A 16,312-nucleotide genomic window follows, 5' to 3' on the forward strand; every position below is an offset into this window, starting at 1 on the left:
TCCGTGAGTGTCTTGTTCAAATTGTTGATTCCGCCTCCACAGCAGTTCTGCTAACTGGGATGTGATCTATGCCATCCATGTTGTGATCTATCACATAACAATGTAGTGGAAAAGAAATCACGTGATGCAAACATCTCATGTTTTGTGCCTGAAAATAAGTTGAGAAAAATCTAGATGAGAGTATATGGGACAGAAAACATACTGTGTGCCAAAATACACCGTACATGTTATTTATGTGTGCATATGTGTGTGTACATAAGTATAATTCATGCTTTTATCCTTAAAAATCAACAAAAATTCATTTTATCAACAACAAAGAAAGTTATGCTTCAGTAAGTGTTTCCAAATTGGTTCAGTTGGAACAGGCACTCTTGCAGGTCTTCAAACAGTTGCTGTTTTCATTATGTGTCCAAAAATATTCATAAGTAATATAAAATGGATAAGAATTTATTGACATTCAACTGTCTGGGTATCACATTGTCTTGGAACCTCATAATCTCCAACCAGGCAAGCAAATGCATTTTCCCCTCTCACTAATATATTCTTCCCTTTCCAATAACCCCTAGCACTCCTGTGCTTTTTACCTCAGTCTCTCTGTTGAGATTGGTGATCTGTTCATAGACTTTCTTCTCCCACCATCTTCAGGGTCTTGAAAAAAATCCAACCATCTGTTTCGTTTTATTTCTCAGTGCCTATAGATGCTACCTGGCTGTTCTCAATTCTCATTCTTCTAGGGCACAATTGCTTGTTCCACCACATTCATAGACTTTTCCTTAACATTAGACGTCCATAAGAGAGGTGTCCCAGATGCAGACAGCATCTGACTCTCTGGCAGACACAACTCCAGAAGTTAGAGGTCTTAGTGAGGCTGCTGAGTAGACGTATTCTTCAATCTATGATGAGGTGAATTTGGTTCATAGCCCTTCAAGTGTAAATAAATAAATAATAATATCTCTGAAACTTGATCAGAGATGAAAGAAACCATTTCCTTCAGAGAGCTAGAGAAGTGGTTTCCCATGCCGTGTGTTTTATGATACACACAGAAGCCTTTGTGGCTCATGTTGTTTATCCTTCGTATTGTAAGGAGTCAGACACATGCCTTAAAACGAGATAATGTGTCACTTCTGACATTTCTCTTTTTCTATACTTTGTGTTCTTTCTTTTAAATATTGGCTGTTCTTTTAGAAGCCTGTGACGAAGAAAGATACATGTGCTGTTCTTCTCAATTCCTGGTTCATAAAGTATCACACTGATATCTTTTTAGATTATCAGAATGGAATCCAAATTGGAAAATACTTTATATCTTAATCTCGCCAAGTTCTGATATGAATTTCCTTAAAAATAAGCCGAGTTTTCTTCGCTTTCTAATCTTAGACCGTTTTTTTCATACAAAAGCAAAAGGTGCCAGTGGCACAGCTACCTCGTGTAATGAAACACATAGATTTCTCTTCTACTTATTTTATTTCTCACATTCATCATTCATATTTAATGCCACAGGCATTTGACTTCTTAATTCCCTATATTGAATTGAAGAGGCATGCACAGCATGCACTCTGGTTTAATGACTTGTAATTCTTCTTCACTGATGACATACTTTTTCACCTGAAAAACTTGTGGTGCAAAACTTCCTCTCGCATTTGCGATGCAGTCAGTATCCTTAACAAGGTGGTGATGGCTGAATTGCTGAAAGCCTGGAAAGTGTAAGGTGCTAACCTTAAATGTCTCTTGGTTTGAGAGAATATCAGCCTAAGGGTTTTTCTGTTGATATCTATAATTTTTTTTTTCCCCTGTAGTTGAACCTCAGTTGTTGACTTCTCTCCTGTTGGCTGTAGACCACGCCTCTTTGCTTTGTCATTCTCCTTTTGTGAGCCAAATTTCAAGACAGACATGATCCTCCCACCCAAAGCTAATTAGCATTAATCTACTAAATAGATTTGCTACTGATATTTTCAACAAAAAGGTTTCATAGACTTCAGCAGGACTAGCAGATCATATGAATGACAGATTACAGTATCTGACGTCAATATTTTGAGCTAAGATATGATGGACTAAGTGTTACCCTGAACATTATCGTTTATTTACGGACATCTCATAGGAGAGTCACAGTTAGGGTTAGTTATTTGTAAAAGCTTAAGATTTTGGAATAAAATATTCTGTAGAACTACAAAGCATTAAGCCCATTATTAAAACATTGCACCTTTCCAGGTTTTCAAAGCACTTTAGAAACATTTAACAACCGTCATAGCCCTGAAGCATGGGTAGTCTTATCTTTTATTGATTTCCCAAATGGGTAGACTGAGACATTGAAGAGTTATGGTTTGCTAACTGTGAACACTCTGATAGCCAAGTGCAACGTCTGCGGAAAACAAAAATTGACGCTGAATTTCCCCTCTAACTATTACAGAGAAACTTTCTGGAGAGTTTCTCTCTGATGCTTTCAGGAAAACAGAGGAAAAGAGCGCAGAGAGAGGTGAAGTTGCCTGGTTATTCAGGGAGAGCATGCCTGAGTGAAATCAGGACAACGTGGAGGTGTTTTACAATTAAACTCAACTCCAGAGTAGAGGCAGAATATCTTTTTGTTCAAAACTTGCTCAAGGCGTGTGTCCTTCACAGAGATAGGTGGAGTGTGAATGGGGGGGAGAAGATTTTCAGAAGAGGAGGAGGGCTAGGGATGAGAACTGGTCTAGTTTGGTTCCCTGTGTAGGCTTAAGGCTAAGCATGAGCTGACAAAAGCTCTGAAGAGTGGACGTGCAGCTTTTGAACAGTGTTAAAATCTTGGTTGTCTTAGTAGTGTGTTTACTGGGATCATTTTTTTTCTCCTGTTATGAGATCCTGTGAAACCATTTACTGCCTGGCAGTGACCTCTCTGTATATGGCTGCTTTGTGTCCGTGACTCCAGCACATTAAAACCACAGCTGTCCTGCTGTGAAAAGGCTTTATTCAGTGTCAGGCGTGTAGCGAAGAGGAGGAGGAGAGGTGGAGGTTATGCAGGTACTGGTCCTTTTCAATGTAACATCAATTTGTCAGGAAGTTCCAAGAAGTGAAAGAAGTTATACTTCTGTGAGTGCAACGATCATGGGAAAAAGAGAATTATTCTGTTGATGAATGGTGATTTAACCTTAGTCTCTGTAATATTCTTGAAGTTTTCCTTTGGAACATATCCTAAAGTATTAAAAACAAAAAAAAAGAGGACACGTTGCAAAAGATCTTCAAAAAATTCAGCATAGAAATATATAACTTATGTCTGGGAGGGGTTTCAGAGGTGATCTAGTTCCCACTCCTGTCCCAAGGCAGGAACAACTCTACCTAAAATCTAAAATGCACTTCGGTTGTCAGGTGGTTTTTTCCCCTTGGAAATTTTCTGTTATTTTTATAACTTTCCAATAGTTCTTTTTTTTTTTTTTTTTTTTTTCTTCTTCCCCCTCTGAAGATCTTAATGTATTTAGTGTTCAGATTTCTCTTTAGTAGTTAGAAATGTCTCAGAAAGTGGTTATTAATAAATCATTAAAGGTTTGCATCTCAATTCATTTCCTTGCTGCTCTACTATTCTGTATTTTCAACCATAGTACAAAGTCATTCTGAAAATCTAAAGAGGAATTTTTTATAACAGAGTTGAATCTAAATGATGAGGGCAAACCTACAGATTTTTTTCTTTACCTGTAATACTCTTTATTATTCAAGCTATTTGCTTAGATAAAAGATTTCTTAGCCTGGTCTTGTTTTATCTGGCATCTATGAAGAAGGAATAATCATGCAGGGCTTTACAAACCACATATCTTGAAAAGAACATGGAGTCACTTCACCAATAGGGCTTTCTTGGGAATAGGGAATAGCAAGGTTGAATATAACGCTTGATAACTACAGATATTTTCAGTAGCACCAAAGGAGGTATGGGAAGTGATGAAAAAACTTATGAAAGGTAAACGGACTATAATTCATACTAAATATCTCCCCTTGTGCAGAAGCTCTTTTTAAATTACTCAGATAAATGAGCTCATTTATGGAATATTTTGTACTGCGTGAACTTATATGGGCACCTGTCATGTGTATATATTTTTAATACTGAACTCATATAGATGGCTTAAAGTCCCCCTTGCCCTTTAGTAAATTTAAATCTCCCACAAAGCTGCTGTACAGTAGTCATAAAGAAACATTTATGGTTCAACATAATTTCCCTTCATTTCTTTTTCTCTTTCTTTAAAAAAAAAAAAAAAAAAAAAGGCAGTTTAAAAGTAATAAAGCACTTCCTTCTGTAAATCTTTGATCTTTTTTCTTCCTAAGGGAAGATTAATTTGTAAATATGCTAATGGATTTGTATAATATGAAACCTCCATAAGAAAAACTACATTAGTTCATATGAATGAACACATCTATCTTATTCAGTTTATAAACTAATGGCTGAGAGCATCAACACTGCATTCTGCTCAGTCTCATGTCCAAAATCACTCCTCACATTTCTAAGACAACACAAAATTTTACAAAAAAAAAAAAGTGTTAAGTAGGACCAATTTTGCCACCTCCGACTCTCTTTTTTTTAATTTGGTTGAAATGGCAAGGTTTGCTGCTGTTCCAGCCAGATGAATACCCTGCTCTGAAGAAATCCGATGTGATGGGAGTTGCGCTATGTGGACGTAAGTCACGCAGCCACGTGCCCTCCTAACGAATCCTCTTGGTTTCCAGCAAGATGCTAAGCGTGCCAGCTCCACGATCGCTCAGGCGGACGCTCCCAGAAGCTGCAGGACCCCGGCTGCCGCAGTACCTAAGCGTTCATCCTGATTGCTTATGCGAGCTGAGAAGTTGACCCTAACCAGCACCTCGTTGGGATATTGATGCCGACGCTTTTTTTCCCAGCTAAGAAATTGGGGAGGACTTTGATCCCACCAGCCTCTCCCTACTCCCCCCAGCCGTTGTGGCCGTGGTGGGGGCAAAACTGACCTCCCTGCTCCACGGCAGGATGGGAAGGGACATGGGCAAGGTCTTCGTGGGGGGGATTCGCCTCCAATTCCATTGCAGTGAAAAGTGGTTCACTGGAACCTCGTCCTCCTCTTAATCTTGGGTGCCTTCAGGCATTGCAGAGCTCCCTCCTCATTCCCTTTGGCTCCCCGACCCCACAGTTGGACTCCTTCCTTGTTTTTTCTGTTCTTTGACTTATTCCAGTGCTCAGCTGAGAAGCCAGGGGGAGCTGAGGCTTGCTTCCACCTTTGCCTGCTAGCGAGGCCGTGGTACCTCTGCCACATTTTCTCCGGAGAGAGGGGTGAGAGTGGAGATGGAGAGGATGGGTAAAGCCTATTGTGTCCACCCATTTCTTTCTACCAGTGTCTCTTTCTTATTAAATTTTCTTCCTGTTCTTTCTCTCCTCGTTTCCCTTTGCCTCCTTCCTTTCCTGAACCAACCAATCCTAAGAGAATCTTGGCACTGTATTAAATCAAGCAGATCTAAAAATCCAAGTTGATGTGCAGGGCTGTGCTGTACGACTGTATGGTCACCCTGTGGCACCCAAGCCTGCAGGGAAATGTTCTTAGCCGTGGGCTTATCTCTCTGCCTCTCCACAAGGAAGAAATCCATGTGTCTTGGTTTTATTCCATTAAATATATGGCGTACCTCTTAACAAAAAGCGTGGGGGGAGGATTTAAATTGATTTTGAAGTTAGCCTTAATTTTGATCCAGTTTTGTCTGCAGAATGAAGCTTAGTGCTGGAGGAGTCTAAATGGTGACCCCGAACCCCTAGGCTTTATACGGGGATTTTTCAGCATCGTAAGCCTGGTTTATTAAGGTAAAGATAGACATCTTGAACTTCAAGCCAGCATAGTCGATGAAGGACTTGTTTGATGTGCTTGTGGTAAGCAGAGCCGAGGAGAAGCATCGTTAGCAGCTTCAGCGGTGGGGTTTTCCCAAGGGCTGACAGATTTGTGTCCAGCTCCATCGCGTGGCTTTCATCCTGCTAGCCGTAAAGAAAAGGTGAGCATTTCTTCAGGCGTGGAGCTTACCGAGACGCCTGCCCACCGTCGTCCGACTGCTTCCCTCGTTTGATGCTATCGTGCTCTGGTTAAGAATAGAATCGTAATGTGTACCTTAAGGCTGGAGAAGAAGGAGCGCAAGAAGGCAATCCAAGCTGATTTATAATGGGGGTGGGTGGGAGGGAAGTGTCAAACACTGCTCAGAATAGATGAATATTATAAAGGGGCCTGGAAAGATCAGAAATAAGAGAGATTCAGATCTCTTTTTTTTTCTTCTTCTTCTCTCCAGGAAATTCTTTCCACTGCTTCTCAATAATAGTGAGGATAGAGGGCGAGCAGAGCAAAACTGGTGGGAGAGACTTAGCGGTTGTAATGAACAGAGCTTCAGACATGAGCTTGCAATGTGATATAGAGTCTCTTCTCTTTTTAAAAGAAAAGGTGGGGGTTGGAGGGAGGTTTAGGCTTTTCTCTAGCAAAGTTTTCTTCCCAACAGTCACAAATAATAGGAAGTAGACATAGAAGAGATCTGTTAATTGATCTTGTCCATATCTTGCCCAACACAGGGTTATTCCCTCCAGCATATTTACTAGTGCTGAGTTCAGCTTTGTTTATAAAACCTCCACAGTGACAATCTCCTGAGGGAAGTGGTGAAAGCCTGACTCTACAGCCTACTACATCTCCTTGTCGATCTGCTTTGCAGAGGGGAACTCTCACAACCAGGAAATACTTTCTGACGTTCAACCTACCTCACCCCCCCTGCTTTTTTTTAAAATTCTGTCTTATTATTTCTATTTATACTCTTCTGTAGCATCCAAAATAATGTTCTTCCATGAGCACCATGAGTTAGTTTATAACACCAAAAGGCTGTGTCCTTGAGAAAGAAGAGCTTTGCTTCATGCTGACACTCTCTCAAAGTAAATCTATACTTTTAGCTACCTGACCCACTGTTAGCCCATAAATCATTGTTAAATAACCACCTCAACTGCAGGTAGAAGTTTTGAGCTGGCTACCTGCTTTTCCCCTGTCTCTAAAACTGAGATATTCTGCATGAAACAGATCCAAGAAATCAGTGGTATGAATCCTTAGCATCTTTTATGTGCATTTTCTGCTCTGGATCTTTTTTCTTGCTTCACGTTAGCAATAGATGCCTGTCTGCAAAACATGTCCTTTTTCATTGCCTTTTCCCCCCACTCGTAATCTTAGCACTAGATCGTGATTTGGTCAGGGTCCTATTTAAATAGTTTTGGGGTTGCCAACATGGTGTGTTCTGATATTCAGATCTCATAATCCAATTTTGAAATTAAAGAGCTTGGGGCAAAAACACTCGCGCAACTGAAATGCATGTTTTTGAGCACTGAGCCAGTGTTTTCTTAAGAAAAATATACCAAATCTCCTCTTTCTCTTCCCAATTAATATAACAAATGTCATGCACAAAATCTTCCTTTTTAACTTGTGCCCCATATGGGGACAACAGACAGCAGGAATTTAAGCTGGACTAAGATTCCAAGCAAGGTATCTGAATTCCAGCTGAATACAGAAAATATGCAGAATAGCAATTGATTTATAGTGCTTCATTTTCTGTCTTAACAGAATGGTGTTCTCTGTATTCCCAACAATAAAAGCAACAGCAAGGAAAAAATAAGCCTTTTTATTTTTTTTTCCTTGCGCTTTCTCGCCCCCACCCCCCTTTTTTCTCCCCTCTGCCCAAGTCATTATTTTAAGTTTCTCAGTATTAAATCTAAAGGTTCATCAACTCACATCTTTACAGCTCTGTCTTTCTGTATACAGGACCCTGTCTGCCTGTTTCCTCTATTGCACTATTTTGTTTGTACTACTGTAATCATTTTGCTGGCCCAGATCTGTGTGGGTGTGCTGGCAGCTTTACAACAAAGTTACATGGGAACTGAGTTAAGGTTGAATATTTATTAGAAGAAGCCATCTGGCGTCAGGCTGTCTGTACAGGGGGGCTTATTTCTTTAGTAGTCTCTCCTTTTTCTTTCTAGCTCTTCCTCCCTCTCTCTCCGTTTCTCATTTACGTGCCGCATATATGTGAAAAGTGGAACACACATCTTGACATATTGATTTGATTCTTGATATTTATAGCAATTAACCCCGCTCGTGTGATTATCCTTGTCCCCTCGCCCCATACCTCTCTCTCCCCCTCTTTCCCTGTGGTGGGGGACGCTCGGGGCTGGTTCCCGCGGTGGCAGCCCCGCGGATGCTGCAGGGCTCCTGCTCGAGCCGCTTCCCATAGGCTCCGGGCAGCTATAGCTTTGCCTAAACATCCCTCTCCTGCTCCTTCCACACTTTCCCTCCTCCAGCTTGTGAGCTCATAAAAGAGTGCTGTGCTCCGAAAACTCCCGACTCACCATATTAAACAAGCTAGCCAGCAGAAAGGGTGTCCGTGCTATTTCACCATTTGTATGACATAGCCAGGCTTCAAAGTGCAGCACTAAATTGCCAAAAGATGTTTACTTTACTTGCTTAAGAGCTCCTCGTAATTCAATTGTTCTCTCTCCCGCAGTAGAAACACACATGCATCCTGAGAGCCGTGCTCTTGTGAGCTCCCACTAGTTATTTACCCACGGGGTTTCCTCCGTTGTTTTTTGCAGAGTGGTTGACGTGTTTTTTTTTTTTTTTTTTTTTTTTTTGCAGGGGCTTATGTCTCAAGGTAGTTTGGTTTTTTTTTCTGGGGTGCTCAACTGCAAGGACCTTGAAAGATGCAGCTGTCTGGCTGCCTTTTGGGTTTTTTCCCCAATGATAGACATTTAGTGGTTTTTCCAAAAGAATTTTTTTCCTTTTTTTTTTTTTTTTCTTAAACACGCATGAAGTTGGACATCCAAAATTGACGGTCACCTTGGAAAACCTTGACCTATTTTTCCTAGCAGGCCAGGGAAGCTGATGCAGTCTAGCTGGCAGGCCTTTCCCACCGTTCCTGACTTTTGTAAGTTAATATTCCGACCTCGCAGCCTTGCGTAACCTCCTTGTTCGTCGGTGTGGTGGTTTTGGTGGCGATGCCAGGTGGGAAAAGGGGAGCACTGGGCAGCAGAGATTCTTTCCACTGACAGAAACAGTGAGTCACTACTGTCCTGTGATTATTCCCTGGCCTTTTTGCAAAAGGCTGCCTGCAGGGATGAAAGGAAAGTCCTTTCTCCATGACCTACGCTGGGGGTTAGCAGCCTACCAAACTCCGGCAAAGCGTAACACGTGGGCTGATTTTGGGCAGTGTAAAGCAGGGAAAGAGGACTGTGAGCCACGGTATCTTGAAGGACAGAAACTGGGAGAGGTGGTGATTCCCAGCTTCAGCCTCCCACTATTTTTCCAGCAGCTGCTGCCCCATGACACCACTGGTCAGATGATTGGCAGCATGTTATCTCCTCCCCCAGGTAGCGTCTCTTGGCTTGTCATGACTTTTTGTATGTTTAATCTGGGAAAGAAAAAAATAAGGATTTTTTCCATGCAGTGTGCTAGGATGGCTGAATAACTGTGCTGCTGGTGGGAAAGGGATGGGGAGTGGACCAAGGAGGTGGTGGTCCAATGTGGGAGCAACGCGAGGAGGAGGAGGATGTGATGAGGGGCGGGTGCTAAAGGAGGCTGGAAAGAGGCAGCTGCTGAGGTGACTTTCTTCTTTTCTAAGTTTAAATGAAAAAGGGTTGCTCATAACTAACCCACAGTTATTCTTCCATCCAAAGCGCGGAGAAGGGCAAGACAAGTCCTTTGGTGAGCTCCAGTGATCTTAGCTCCTGACTCTCTAGCAAAATGGGAGAGGAAGAAGGTGAATCATGCAGGCTTTGTTTTACATGCCCTATGCACAATGAAGCAAGCCAGCCCTGGCTCTTAAGCCTACCGAGACTTTTGTTATCCAGCAGACTGGAAGAGCTGTCTTTAAGTCACTGAGCAAGAGATGTTGACTTCATCACCGCTCTTATTCTCTTTGTCCTTTGGCAAGACACTTAAGTCACCTTGCCTCACTTGTAAAAGCGTAACGGTAATTAACTTCTTCCAGAAGTATTGCAAATTAAAGATTGCTATTGGTAGTAATATTCTCTGAGATGCTTAGAAGAAATGTTGTGCCAAGGTGTGTAGCTTAGTCTCCCTTGTCAGACCTAGATGTCTGGCAGCTGCGTTTTTTTGCTGATACAAAATCTATTTTATGTAGGAAAGAACAGGCTGAACTGTTGGTTACTGGCCTGAACAAAATAATAAAAAGGGGTTTGAATTCAGTTTTGGTTTAAAGCTTGTTGCACTTATCAACTTTACATGCTTTCTGGACAGGCAGCGTAGGTATTAATCTCCGGTGACGTGTGCCAGTGCTCGCCCCAGGTTGGCGTTACACTGACCAGACCAGACCAGAAAATACCAGAGCAAGGCCCGTAATGGGACGGCAGCTTCTGACGAGGATGAGAAAGCAGCCGTGAGACAGGATGAGTGTTCAGGATGGAGCAGGACATGGGAGAACATCGGTGCCAGATTGAGTATGTTAAGCAGTGAGTACTGTCACCAATTAAAATAACCATAAAAAGCCAGACATTCCTCACTGAAATAACTCGTAACAGATCCCGAGTGCTGCGTTACCTTTCAGCCGAGCTCTGCGAGGGAACCGTGGCCTCTGCAACGTGTAGATCTGATCTGGAAAAGGGACAGGGAAAAGCTTGTTCCCATCTCCCTTCCCATACCACACCATCTCGTTAGTGGTATTCCTCGAGATGGCCCTTTCTGAGGCTCTTTCTCCACCTCTAAACCCCACACAGCTTTTCAGTAATCCCTTTCCTGGTGTCCCCCTCCCTCTCTGTTAGCAGAGATGCTCCCAGGGTATAACCCTTCTGGCTGATTTGGGGGTAAGTCACGAAACTGGCAGCTGGCAGCTTCACCTTCCAGCTCTCGCGTCCGACTAAAACACCAAACTTGGCCCGCTGTGCTCCAGGCAGGGATTGGGAACTCCTCCGGTGCAGAGGTAAGGGGGGCTAGAAATGCAAACCGAGAAAGCAGGACCACTGAGGTCCTCTGCTTGTCTCCTTGGGGAAGCCCCCTTATTCCTTTGTTTAAAAAAAAGTACACTCAGGGAAACCCCGGCGTGGCTAATCTACTGTGTAAGCACGTGGTAAGGGAGTGTGTGTTTTGATGTGTGCCTTCGAGCTGACAAGTAGCTCGTTTTTCAGTACCAGAAGTAAGTAACTTCTTTAGATTTGTCTGCTCTCATCTTTCCAGGTAGTCACTAAAAAGTTTCAGTTCAGCCTTTTTTCTGTTTAAGAATAACAATCAAACTTACCTGTAGCCAAATATATTACATTGGTTCTTAAACACACAAGTGTAAAAGCGCTGGCGTGTATTTGAATGAAAAATACAAGTTGAATAATAATAACAAAGTAAAATACAGACTTCAAAACATGAATCCAAGCACTGAGATTTATCTTGGAAGAGGAGATGAGTATCTGACTTGTAGTAGGAACACGTGGCCCCTGTGGTGGAGCAAACTCATCCTCCCAGCCCAACGGTTATTCAGAGACAGAGCCAAGTGACACAATTTAAATAATAACTCTGCTAAAATCCTCATTGGTTTAGTATTTTGCAAAAGGATGATGAGGATCTGACAAAAATATATGTATGTTGAATTTTTAATTATGAAATGTATTGACACTGAATCCAATATGTACAGTATCCATATTCTGTTCTAGTGAATATTTTTTCTACAGCGGTGAAAGATCCTCAGGACCCTAAAATTGAACTTTTCAGATGTCAGTGAGGACCTTATCATTCACTCATTCTGCATGCTTGGACCATGCAACTTTTTTTTCAAGTTTCTTTTGGGTGTGTGGGTGGTTGTTTTGGGGTTTTTTTTTGAGTCTGTATAAGCTGTTTTAAAATTCAGGCGCTATTCACAATAGATAGCTGCCTCTCTAAGCCTTGCCCCATGGCTTCAGCGTGCACGCAGGGGGGGAAAAAAGCCTTGTCCATCAGGCGTGCACTTGTGAGGCTGGTGCGGTTGCACACACGTGTGCACGCACACACACACACGTGCGCACACGTGGTCTCTCTGTCGCCTTGTCCTTTGTGGCTACGAACGGGGGACGCTCTGCTTTGGGAAGGGGGGTTATTAGACATTTCCCAGTATTGCCAAAACAGGCGTGCTACAGATAAGATACTTGCGTTAGAGGGATTTATGCTGCTTCCCCAGTTACTCGGAGGAACCCAGCTACTCTGTTTATGAAATAGCATATGGTTTAAAACCCCAACTCTTCTCTCTACTGTTCCTTTAGTCAAACGAAATATTTTTTTATTGTTGTTTCTTGACTTTTTCTTTTCAGACACAATTCCTCTAGGCTATTGTTATTTCAACAAAAGAGGAGGAGGGTAGGCTCAGCTAGTTACTCTGTGGCTTTCTGGTGAGGAATTAAGAAATACTCTAACAGTTTAATAATGATAATCTCCAAATAGTTCATAACGGCATTAAGGGTAATTAATGATATTTGAACAGTAAGAGGACTTAATCCCTAGGGAAATGTGATAGCCACAATTTTATTTACATCTGAAGGTAAAGGAAAAAAAAAATCTGTTTTTAAAATGGTTTCCTACTCACACTGCTTCAGATTTTATCTTAATTTATTATAAGCAAATAAAAATAATAGACTTTTTGCTAATAATAAAAACTGCATTCCATGTTAGATCCAGCATTAGGTTAAAAATAAAGAGGAACTCTTATATGTTTCCTGTGGGATTAAGACTTTCTGAAAATTATAAATCACCAATGATACTGTGGTTTACAAAGAAGGATAGTTTCTTCTAAAAGACCCGCATATTTACATTTAAAAAATATTTTTCATAGCCTTTAGAGCCATTAAAAGAACTTAAATAATTTTGATGATAAATGCTACGTACTGTAGCTTTTATGTTTTAGTAGTACTTTTTATTTTTTCTTCACATAGCTGACCTCGCTAAACCTTTGAAAAATGCTGTTACATCCTTTTACGTTTTCACAATTTTACAATGAGGGGAAAAATAACTCCTGTGATAGTTTTTGAGATAGTGCTTGAACTAGGCTGATTCAGATGTTTAGGTTTTGAAAGTCAACAGAAGGAAAAGGGTTTAGTTGACCTTGGGTTTTGAGAATAAATAGGATAACACCTGATTCAAGGCAGGAAGCTTTAGTTGGGGTAAATATACAGAGCGAACCAGAGTGTGTCAATCCAGTTTAGCATTTGAATGCAGCCTCTGCTCTTTTGGTTATGCTCTTGAGCCTGTTTCTACTTTTGGCTTTTGCATTCCACAGAACTTCTGTAAAATCAGCAGGGACAGTGCTAATAAATTTATAATGTTGTTTTGTATTTCTGAACATAGTACCTCAGTAATTAAGTGAAATATTTATGATGAATATAAAACAATGCAAATTCATTTGTTTGCCTGAAAGCTAGCTTGTTATTTATTTAGATTTATCTTTGAATGATTCTTTAAATTGAATCACAGTATGAATGAGAGTGATATTTAAAGCAGAGAAAATTTGCTATAGTCTATTGATGCATTACACTGTATTATCTAGTGTTAAAGCTATGCAGAGGATGATTAAAAACCCCCAGAAAACAAAAAAAACTTTGACCTAACAAGCATTCTTTAGGGTTGTTTTTTTTTCTTGTAGAAATTCCACAAGCTAAATCATTTACCAACATCTGAAATCTTTAATGAACGTTATGCTTTGTTATAGCAAGCTGTACCTATGCAAACTGGATCTTCGATTATAGGACAGGTAGGAGTAGCTTCAGCATAATGTGATCTAATTTTTTTCCTCCTCTGGCTGTATTTTCCTTCATGGGCTACTACTTCCAGTAGTTTTTTTCATTTACTATATTCAATCCTCTAACCAATTCTAATCCCAATGAACGTAGTGACCTATGAAAGGAAATGTCGATGCAAAGTGTCCCTGTGTTGATGATTATGAACTAAATCGTTTACTTCAGTTGGATTTTTTTTCTCCTTCCCTAAGTAAAAATTATCGTCCAAAAATAACTTCCTTTACAAATGTATTACCGTTGCTCTCCTCATCTTTCTGTTTGACAGTCATCATGTTTACATCATGACTAAGGAATGGTTATCTTAATGTAAAAAATGGAAAATAGGTTTGTTTAGTTTAAAAAGGATATTTTATTTCAAAGGTATTACATGATAAAGTGTTGCACATCCACTAATAAGAGTAGCTATATGTAGTATTTTACCTAACTCTGGATGGACTGCTAATGTGCTGAAAAATTGAGACTCATAGGTGGGAAGATTCCCCTAAGATTTTAGAAATCTTTAGCAGCGTATGGTACGCACGTATCTTCTGTTTCTTCTTTGATCTTGGTTTTGCCAAAACAACCCCGAGCAATCAAAGGTGACCAACTCTTCCATGAGTTGACAAATTACAGCTTCCGTAAGGTTCTACCTTACTGCCGAGTCTACAGCCAATACCCGGGTGCTTGGTGAAAATATGGCAGTTATTTAGAAGCTTTATTTGGTAAAGCATGCCATTCCTCAGCCTCGCCATCATTTTATGTTTATTTTATAAGCATACAAATAGACTTTAAAATAGCTTTGCTTCATTACATGAAGGCATCTAGGTTGCTATGTTCAGAACGAGAGCAGGGCTCCTGGATATTAGCAAAAGCAGAGACTGAAGTTTCTACCTTACGGTGTCTTATATTGCCACCAAATGTCCTGCCACCAGAGCACAGGTACTGTGACACATGAGCGGCTGGGCAAGCAAGAAGGAGGTGTGTGTGACAGCGCTGATTTGCAATGTGTTCTGCCCAAGGTGAAGGTAGGCACCTGCAAGAAATGCAGGTTGGCATTTCTTTTTGTTTGTTGGTTTCCCAATAGCACGAGAGGGAGAACGTTAGCAAGGTGTTATGAGGTACTGAGTCAAAGACATGCTGTGCTGGCCAGGAGCAGAACAAGGAGTTTTGAATGACTCTGTTGACAACTTTAAGAAAGTTTTGGACACTTTTTTTTTTTTTTTTTTTTTGTCTTTTAGAGAAAAGCAGAAGCTTAGAATTAGCAGAAGGGGTTCCATATTTGCTTGTATTTTCTTGGTGAATATATTTTATTTTTACACTCCTCATGCCTTAATATTGGTAATTTTGTCTATTAATATATGCATCACACATGGACTCCCAACGACGTAAAATATAGCCATTAACTCTAAGATTTAAAAGGGTAAATTTTCAATAAATCAACCATGCCTGCTGCTTACTTTCTGGGCTCTTAGAAAACTATTTGAAGCATGCTGTAAACAGAGAGGAGGGCTCAGTGAGTTAGTTGGCTTGAAATGTGCTACTGTGTGTTACTATAAGAATGCTGTTTGGAGTCTCTTGCTGCCGCATACATCTTTTGGAAAACGATTTCCTTTTTGGAAATGCAAATCAGGTGCTATAGTTTGATGCCCATAGTAGGGCTGCAAAGTCAAAGAGTAGGCCTCCATTGATACAGAAATATTAAGCATAGGGAAAGGGAAAGGAGTGCTATGCTATACCATTAATTACTGCAGAAACTTAACTTGTGATTATGCCTTAGAAAGTTAAAATCCAGACATCATGGGCAGTCTCTGTCCCTTCTCCTGTTCCTAGGTCAAAAGGTCCTGCTGGACTTTCTTTTCAGGCATTCCCGGGAAGAAGATGAAGTTGTCAGCTTCAGTAAGTATGGCGATGCTCCTCTTTTCGTTCAAACCTCAGTGGCATGAAATTTTCAGCTCCCCTCATTTTTAAAATATAAAAATTTATTTCTCCTGGTGGATTCCCCATGTGGAGAGATTTAAAGAAATATATGAAGCACATTCATAACAAAGAACAAGCAAACATTCCCACTCTCTCAATTACTTTTGATTAAAAAAAAAAAGAAAGTAGTATTTTTGAGCAAATCTCATAATTTGAGGGCTGCCTCAAGGCTTCAGAGCCCCGATGTGGTAGTGCTGCAGAGGTAACGGGGTGTGCTGTGGAAGGGCATGGCAGGGGGAATCCTGCCATCGTCTCAATCCAGCTTCAGAAAGGAGGCTAAAAAAACCTCTCTTTGAAGGGATATTTTGGTTAATGCTATATTTCCTTCTATTCCCGGATTACATGTACAGTAGAGTCAAAAGAGTATTCAAAAATCTCAGAATAGAACTCGACATACTCAAAATAGGACTCCAGTAGTACAAATAGCGTTCAAAGCAGGGTGCAGAAATAGCCCGTGCTCAGCTCCACGCCGTTCCCGTGCCGAGCCCGGCGGTGGTGGGCTTGCGATGGCACCAAGCTTCAAGCCCACGTTGGCCACTCGTAGACCCACGCCGCTCCTTTGGGCTCCTCAGTCTCGCTCCGGATCGCAAGCTCGCCGTTAAGAGTTCTTAGCCG

The sequence above is a fragment of the Accipiter gentilis genome, chromosome 1 (assembly GCF_929443795.1).
Source record: "Accipiter gentilis chromosome 1, bAccGen1.1, whole genome shotgun sequence".
Classification (NCBI taxonomy): Eukaryota; Metazoa; Chordata; class Aves; order Accipitriformes; family Accipitridae; genus Astur; species Astur gentilis.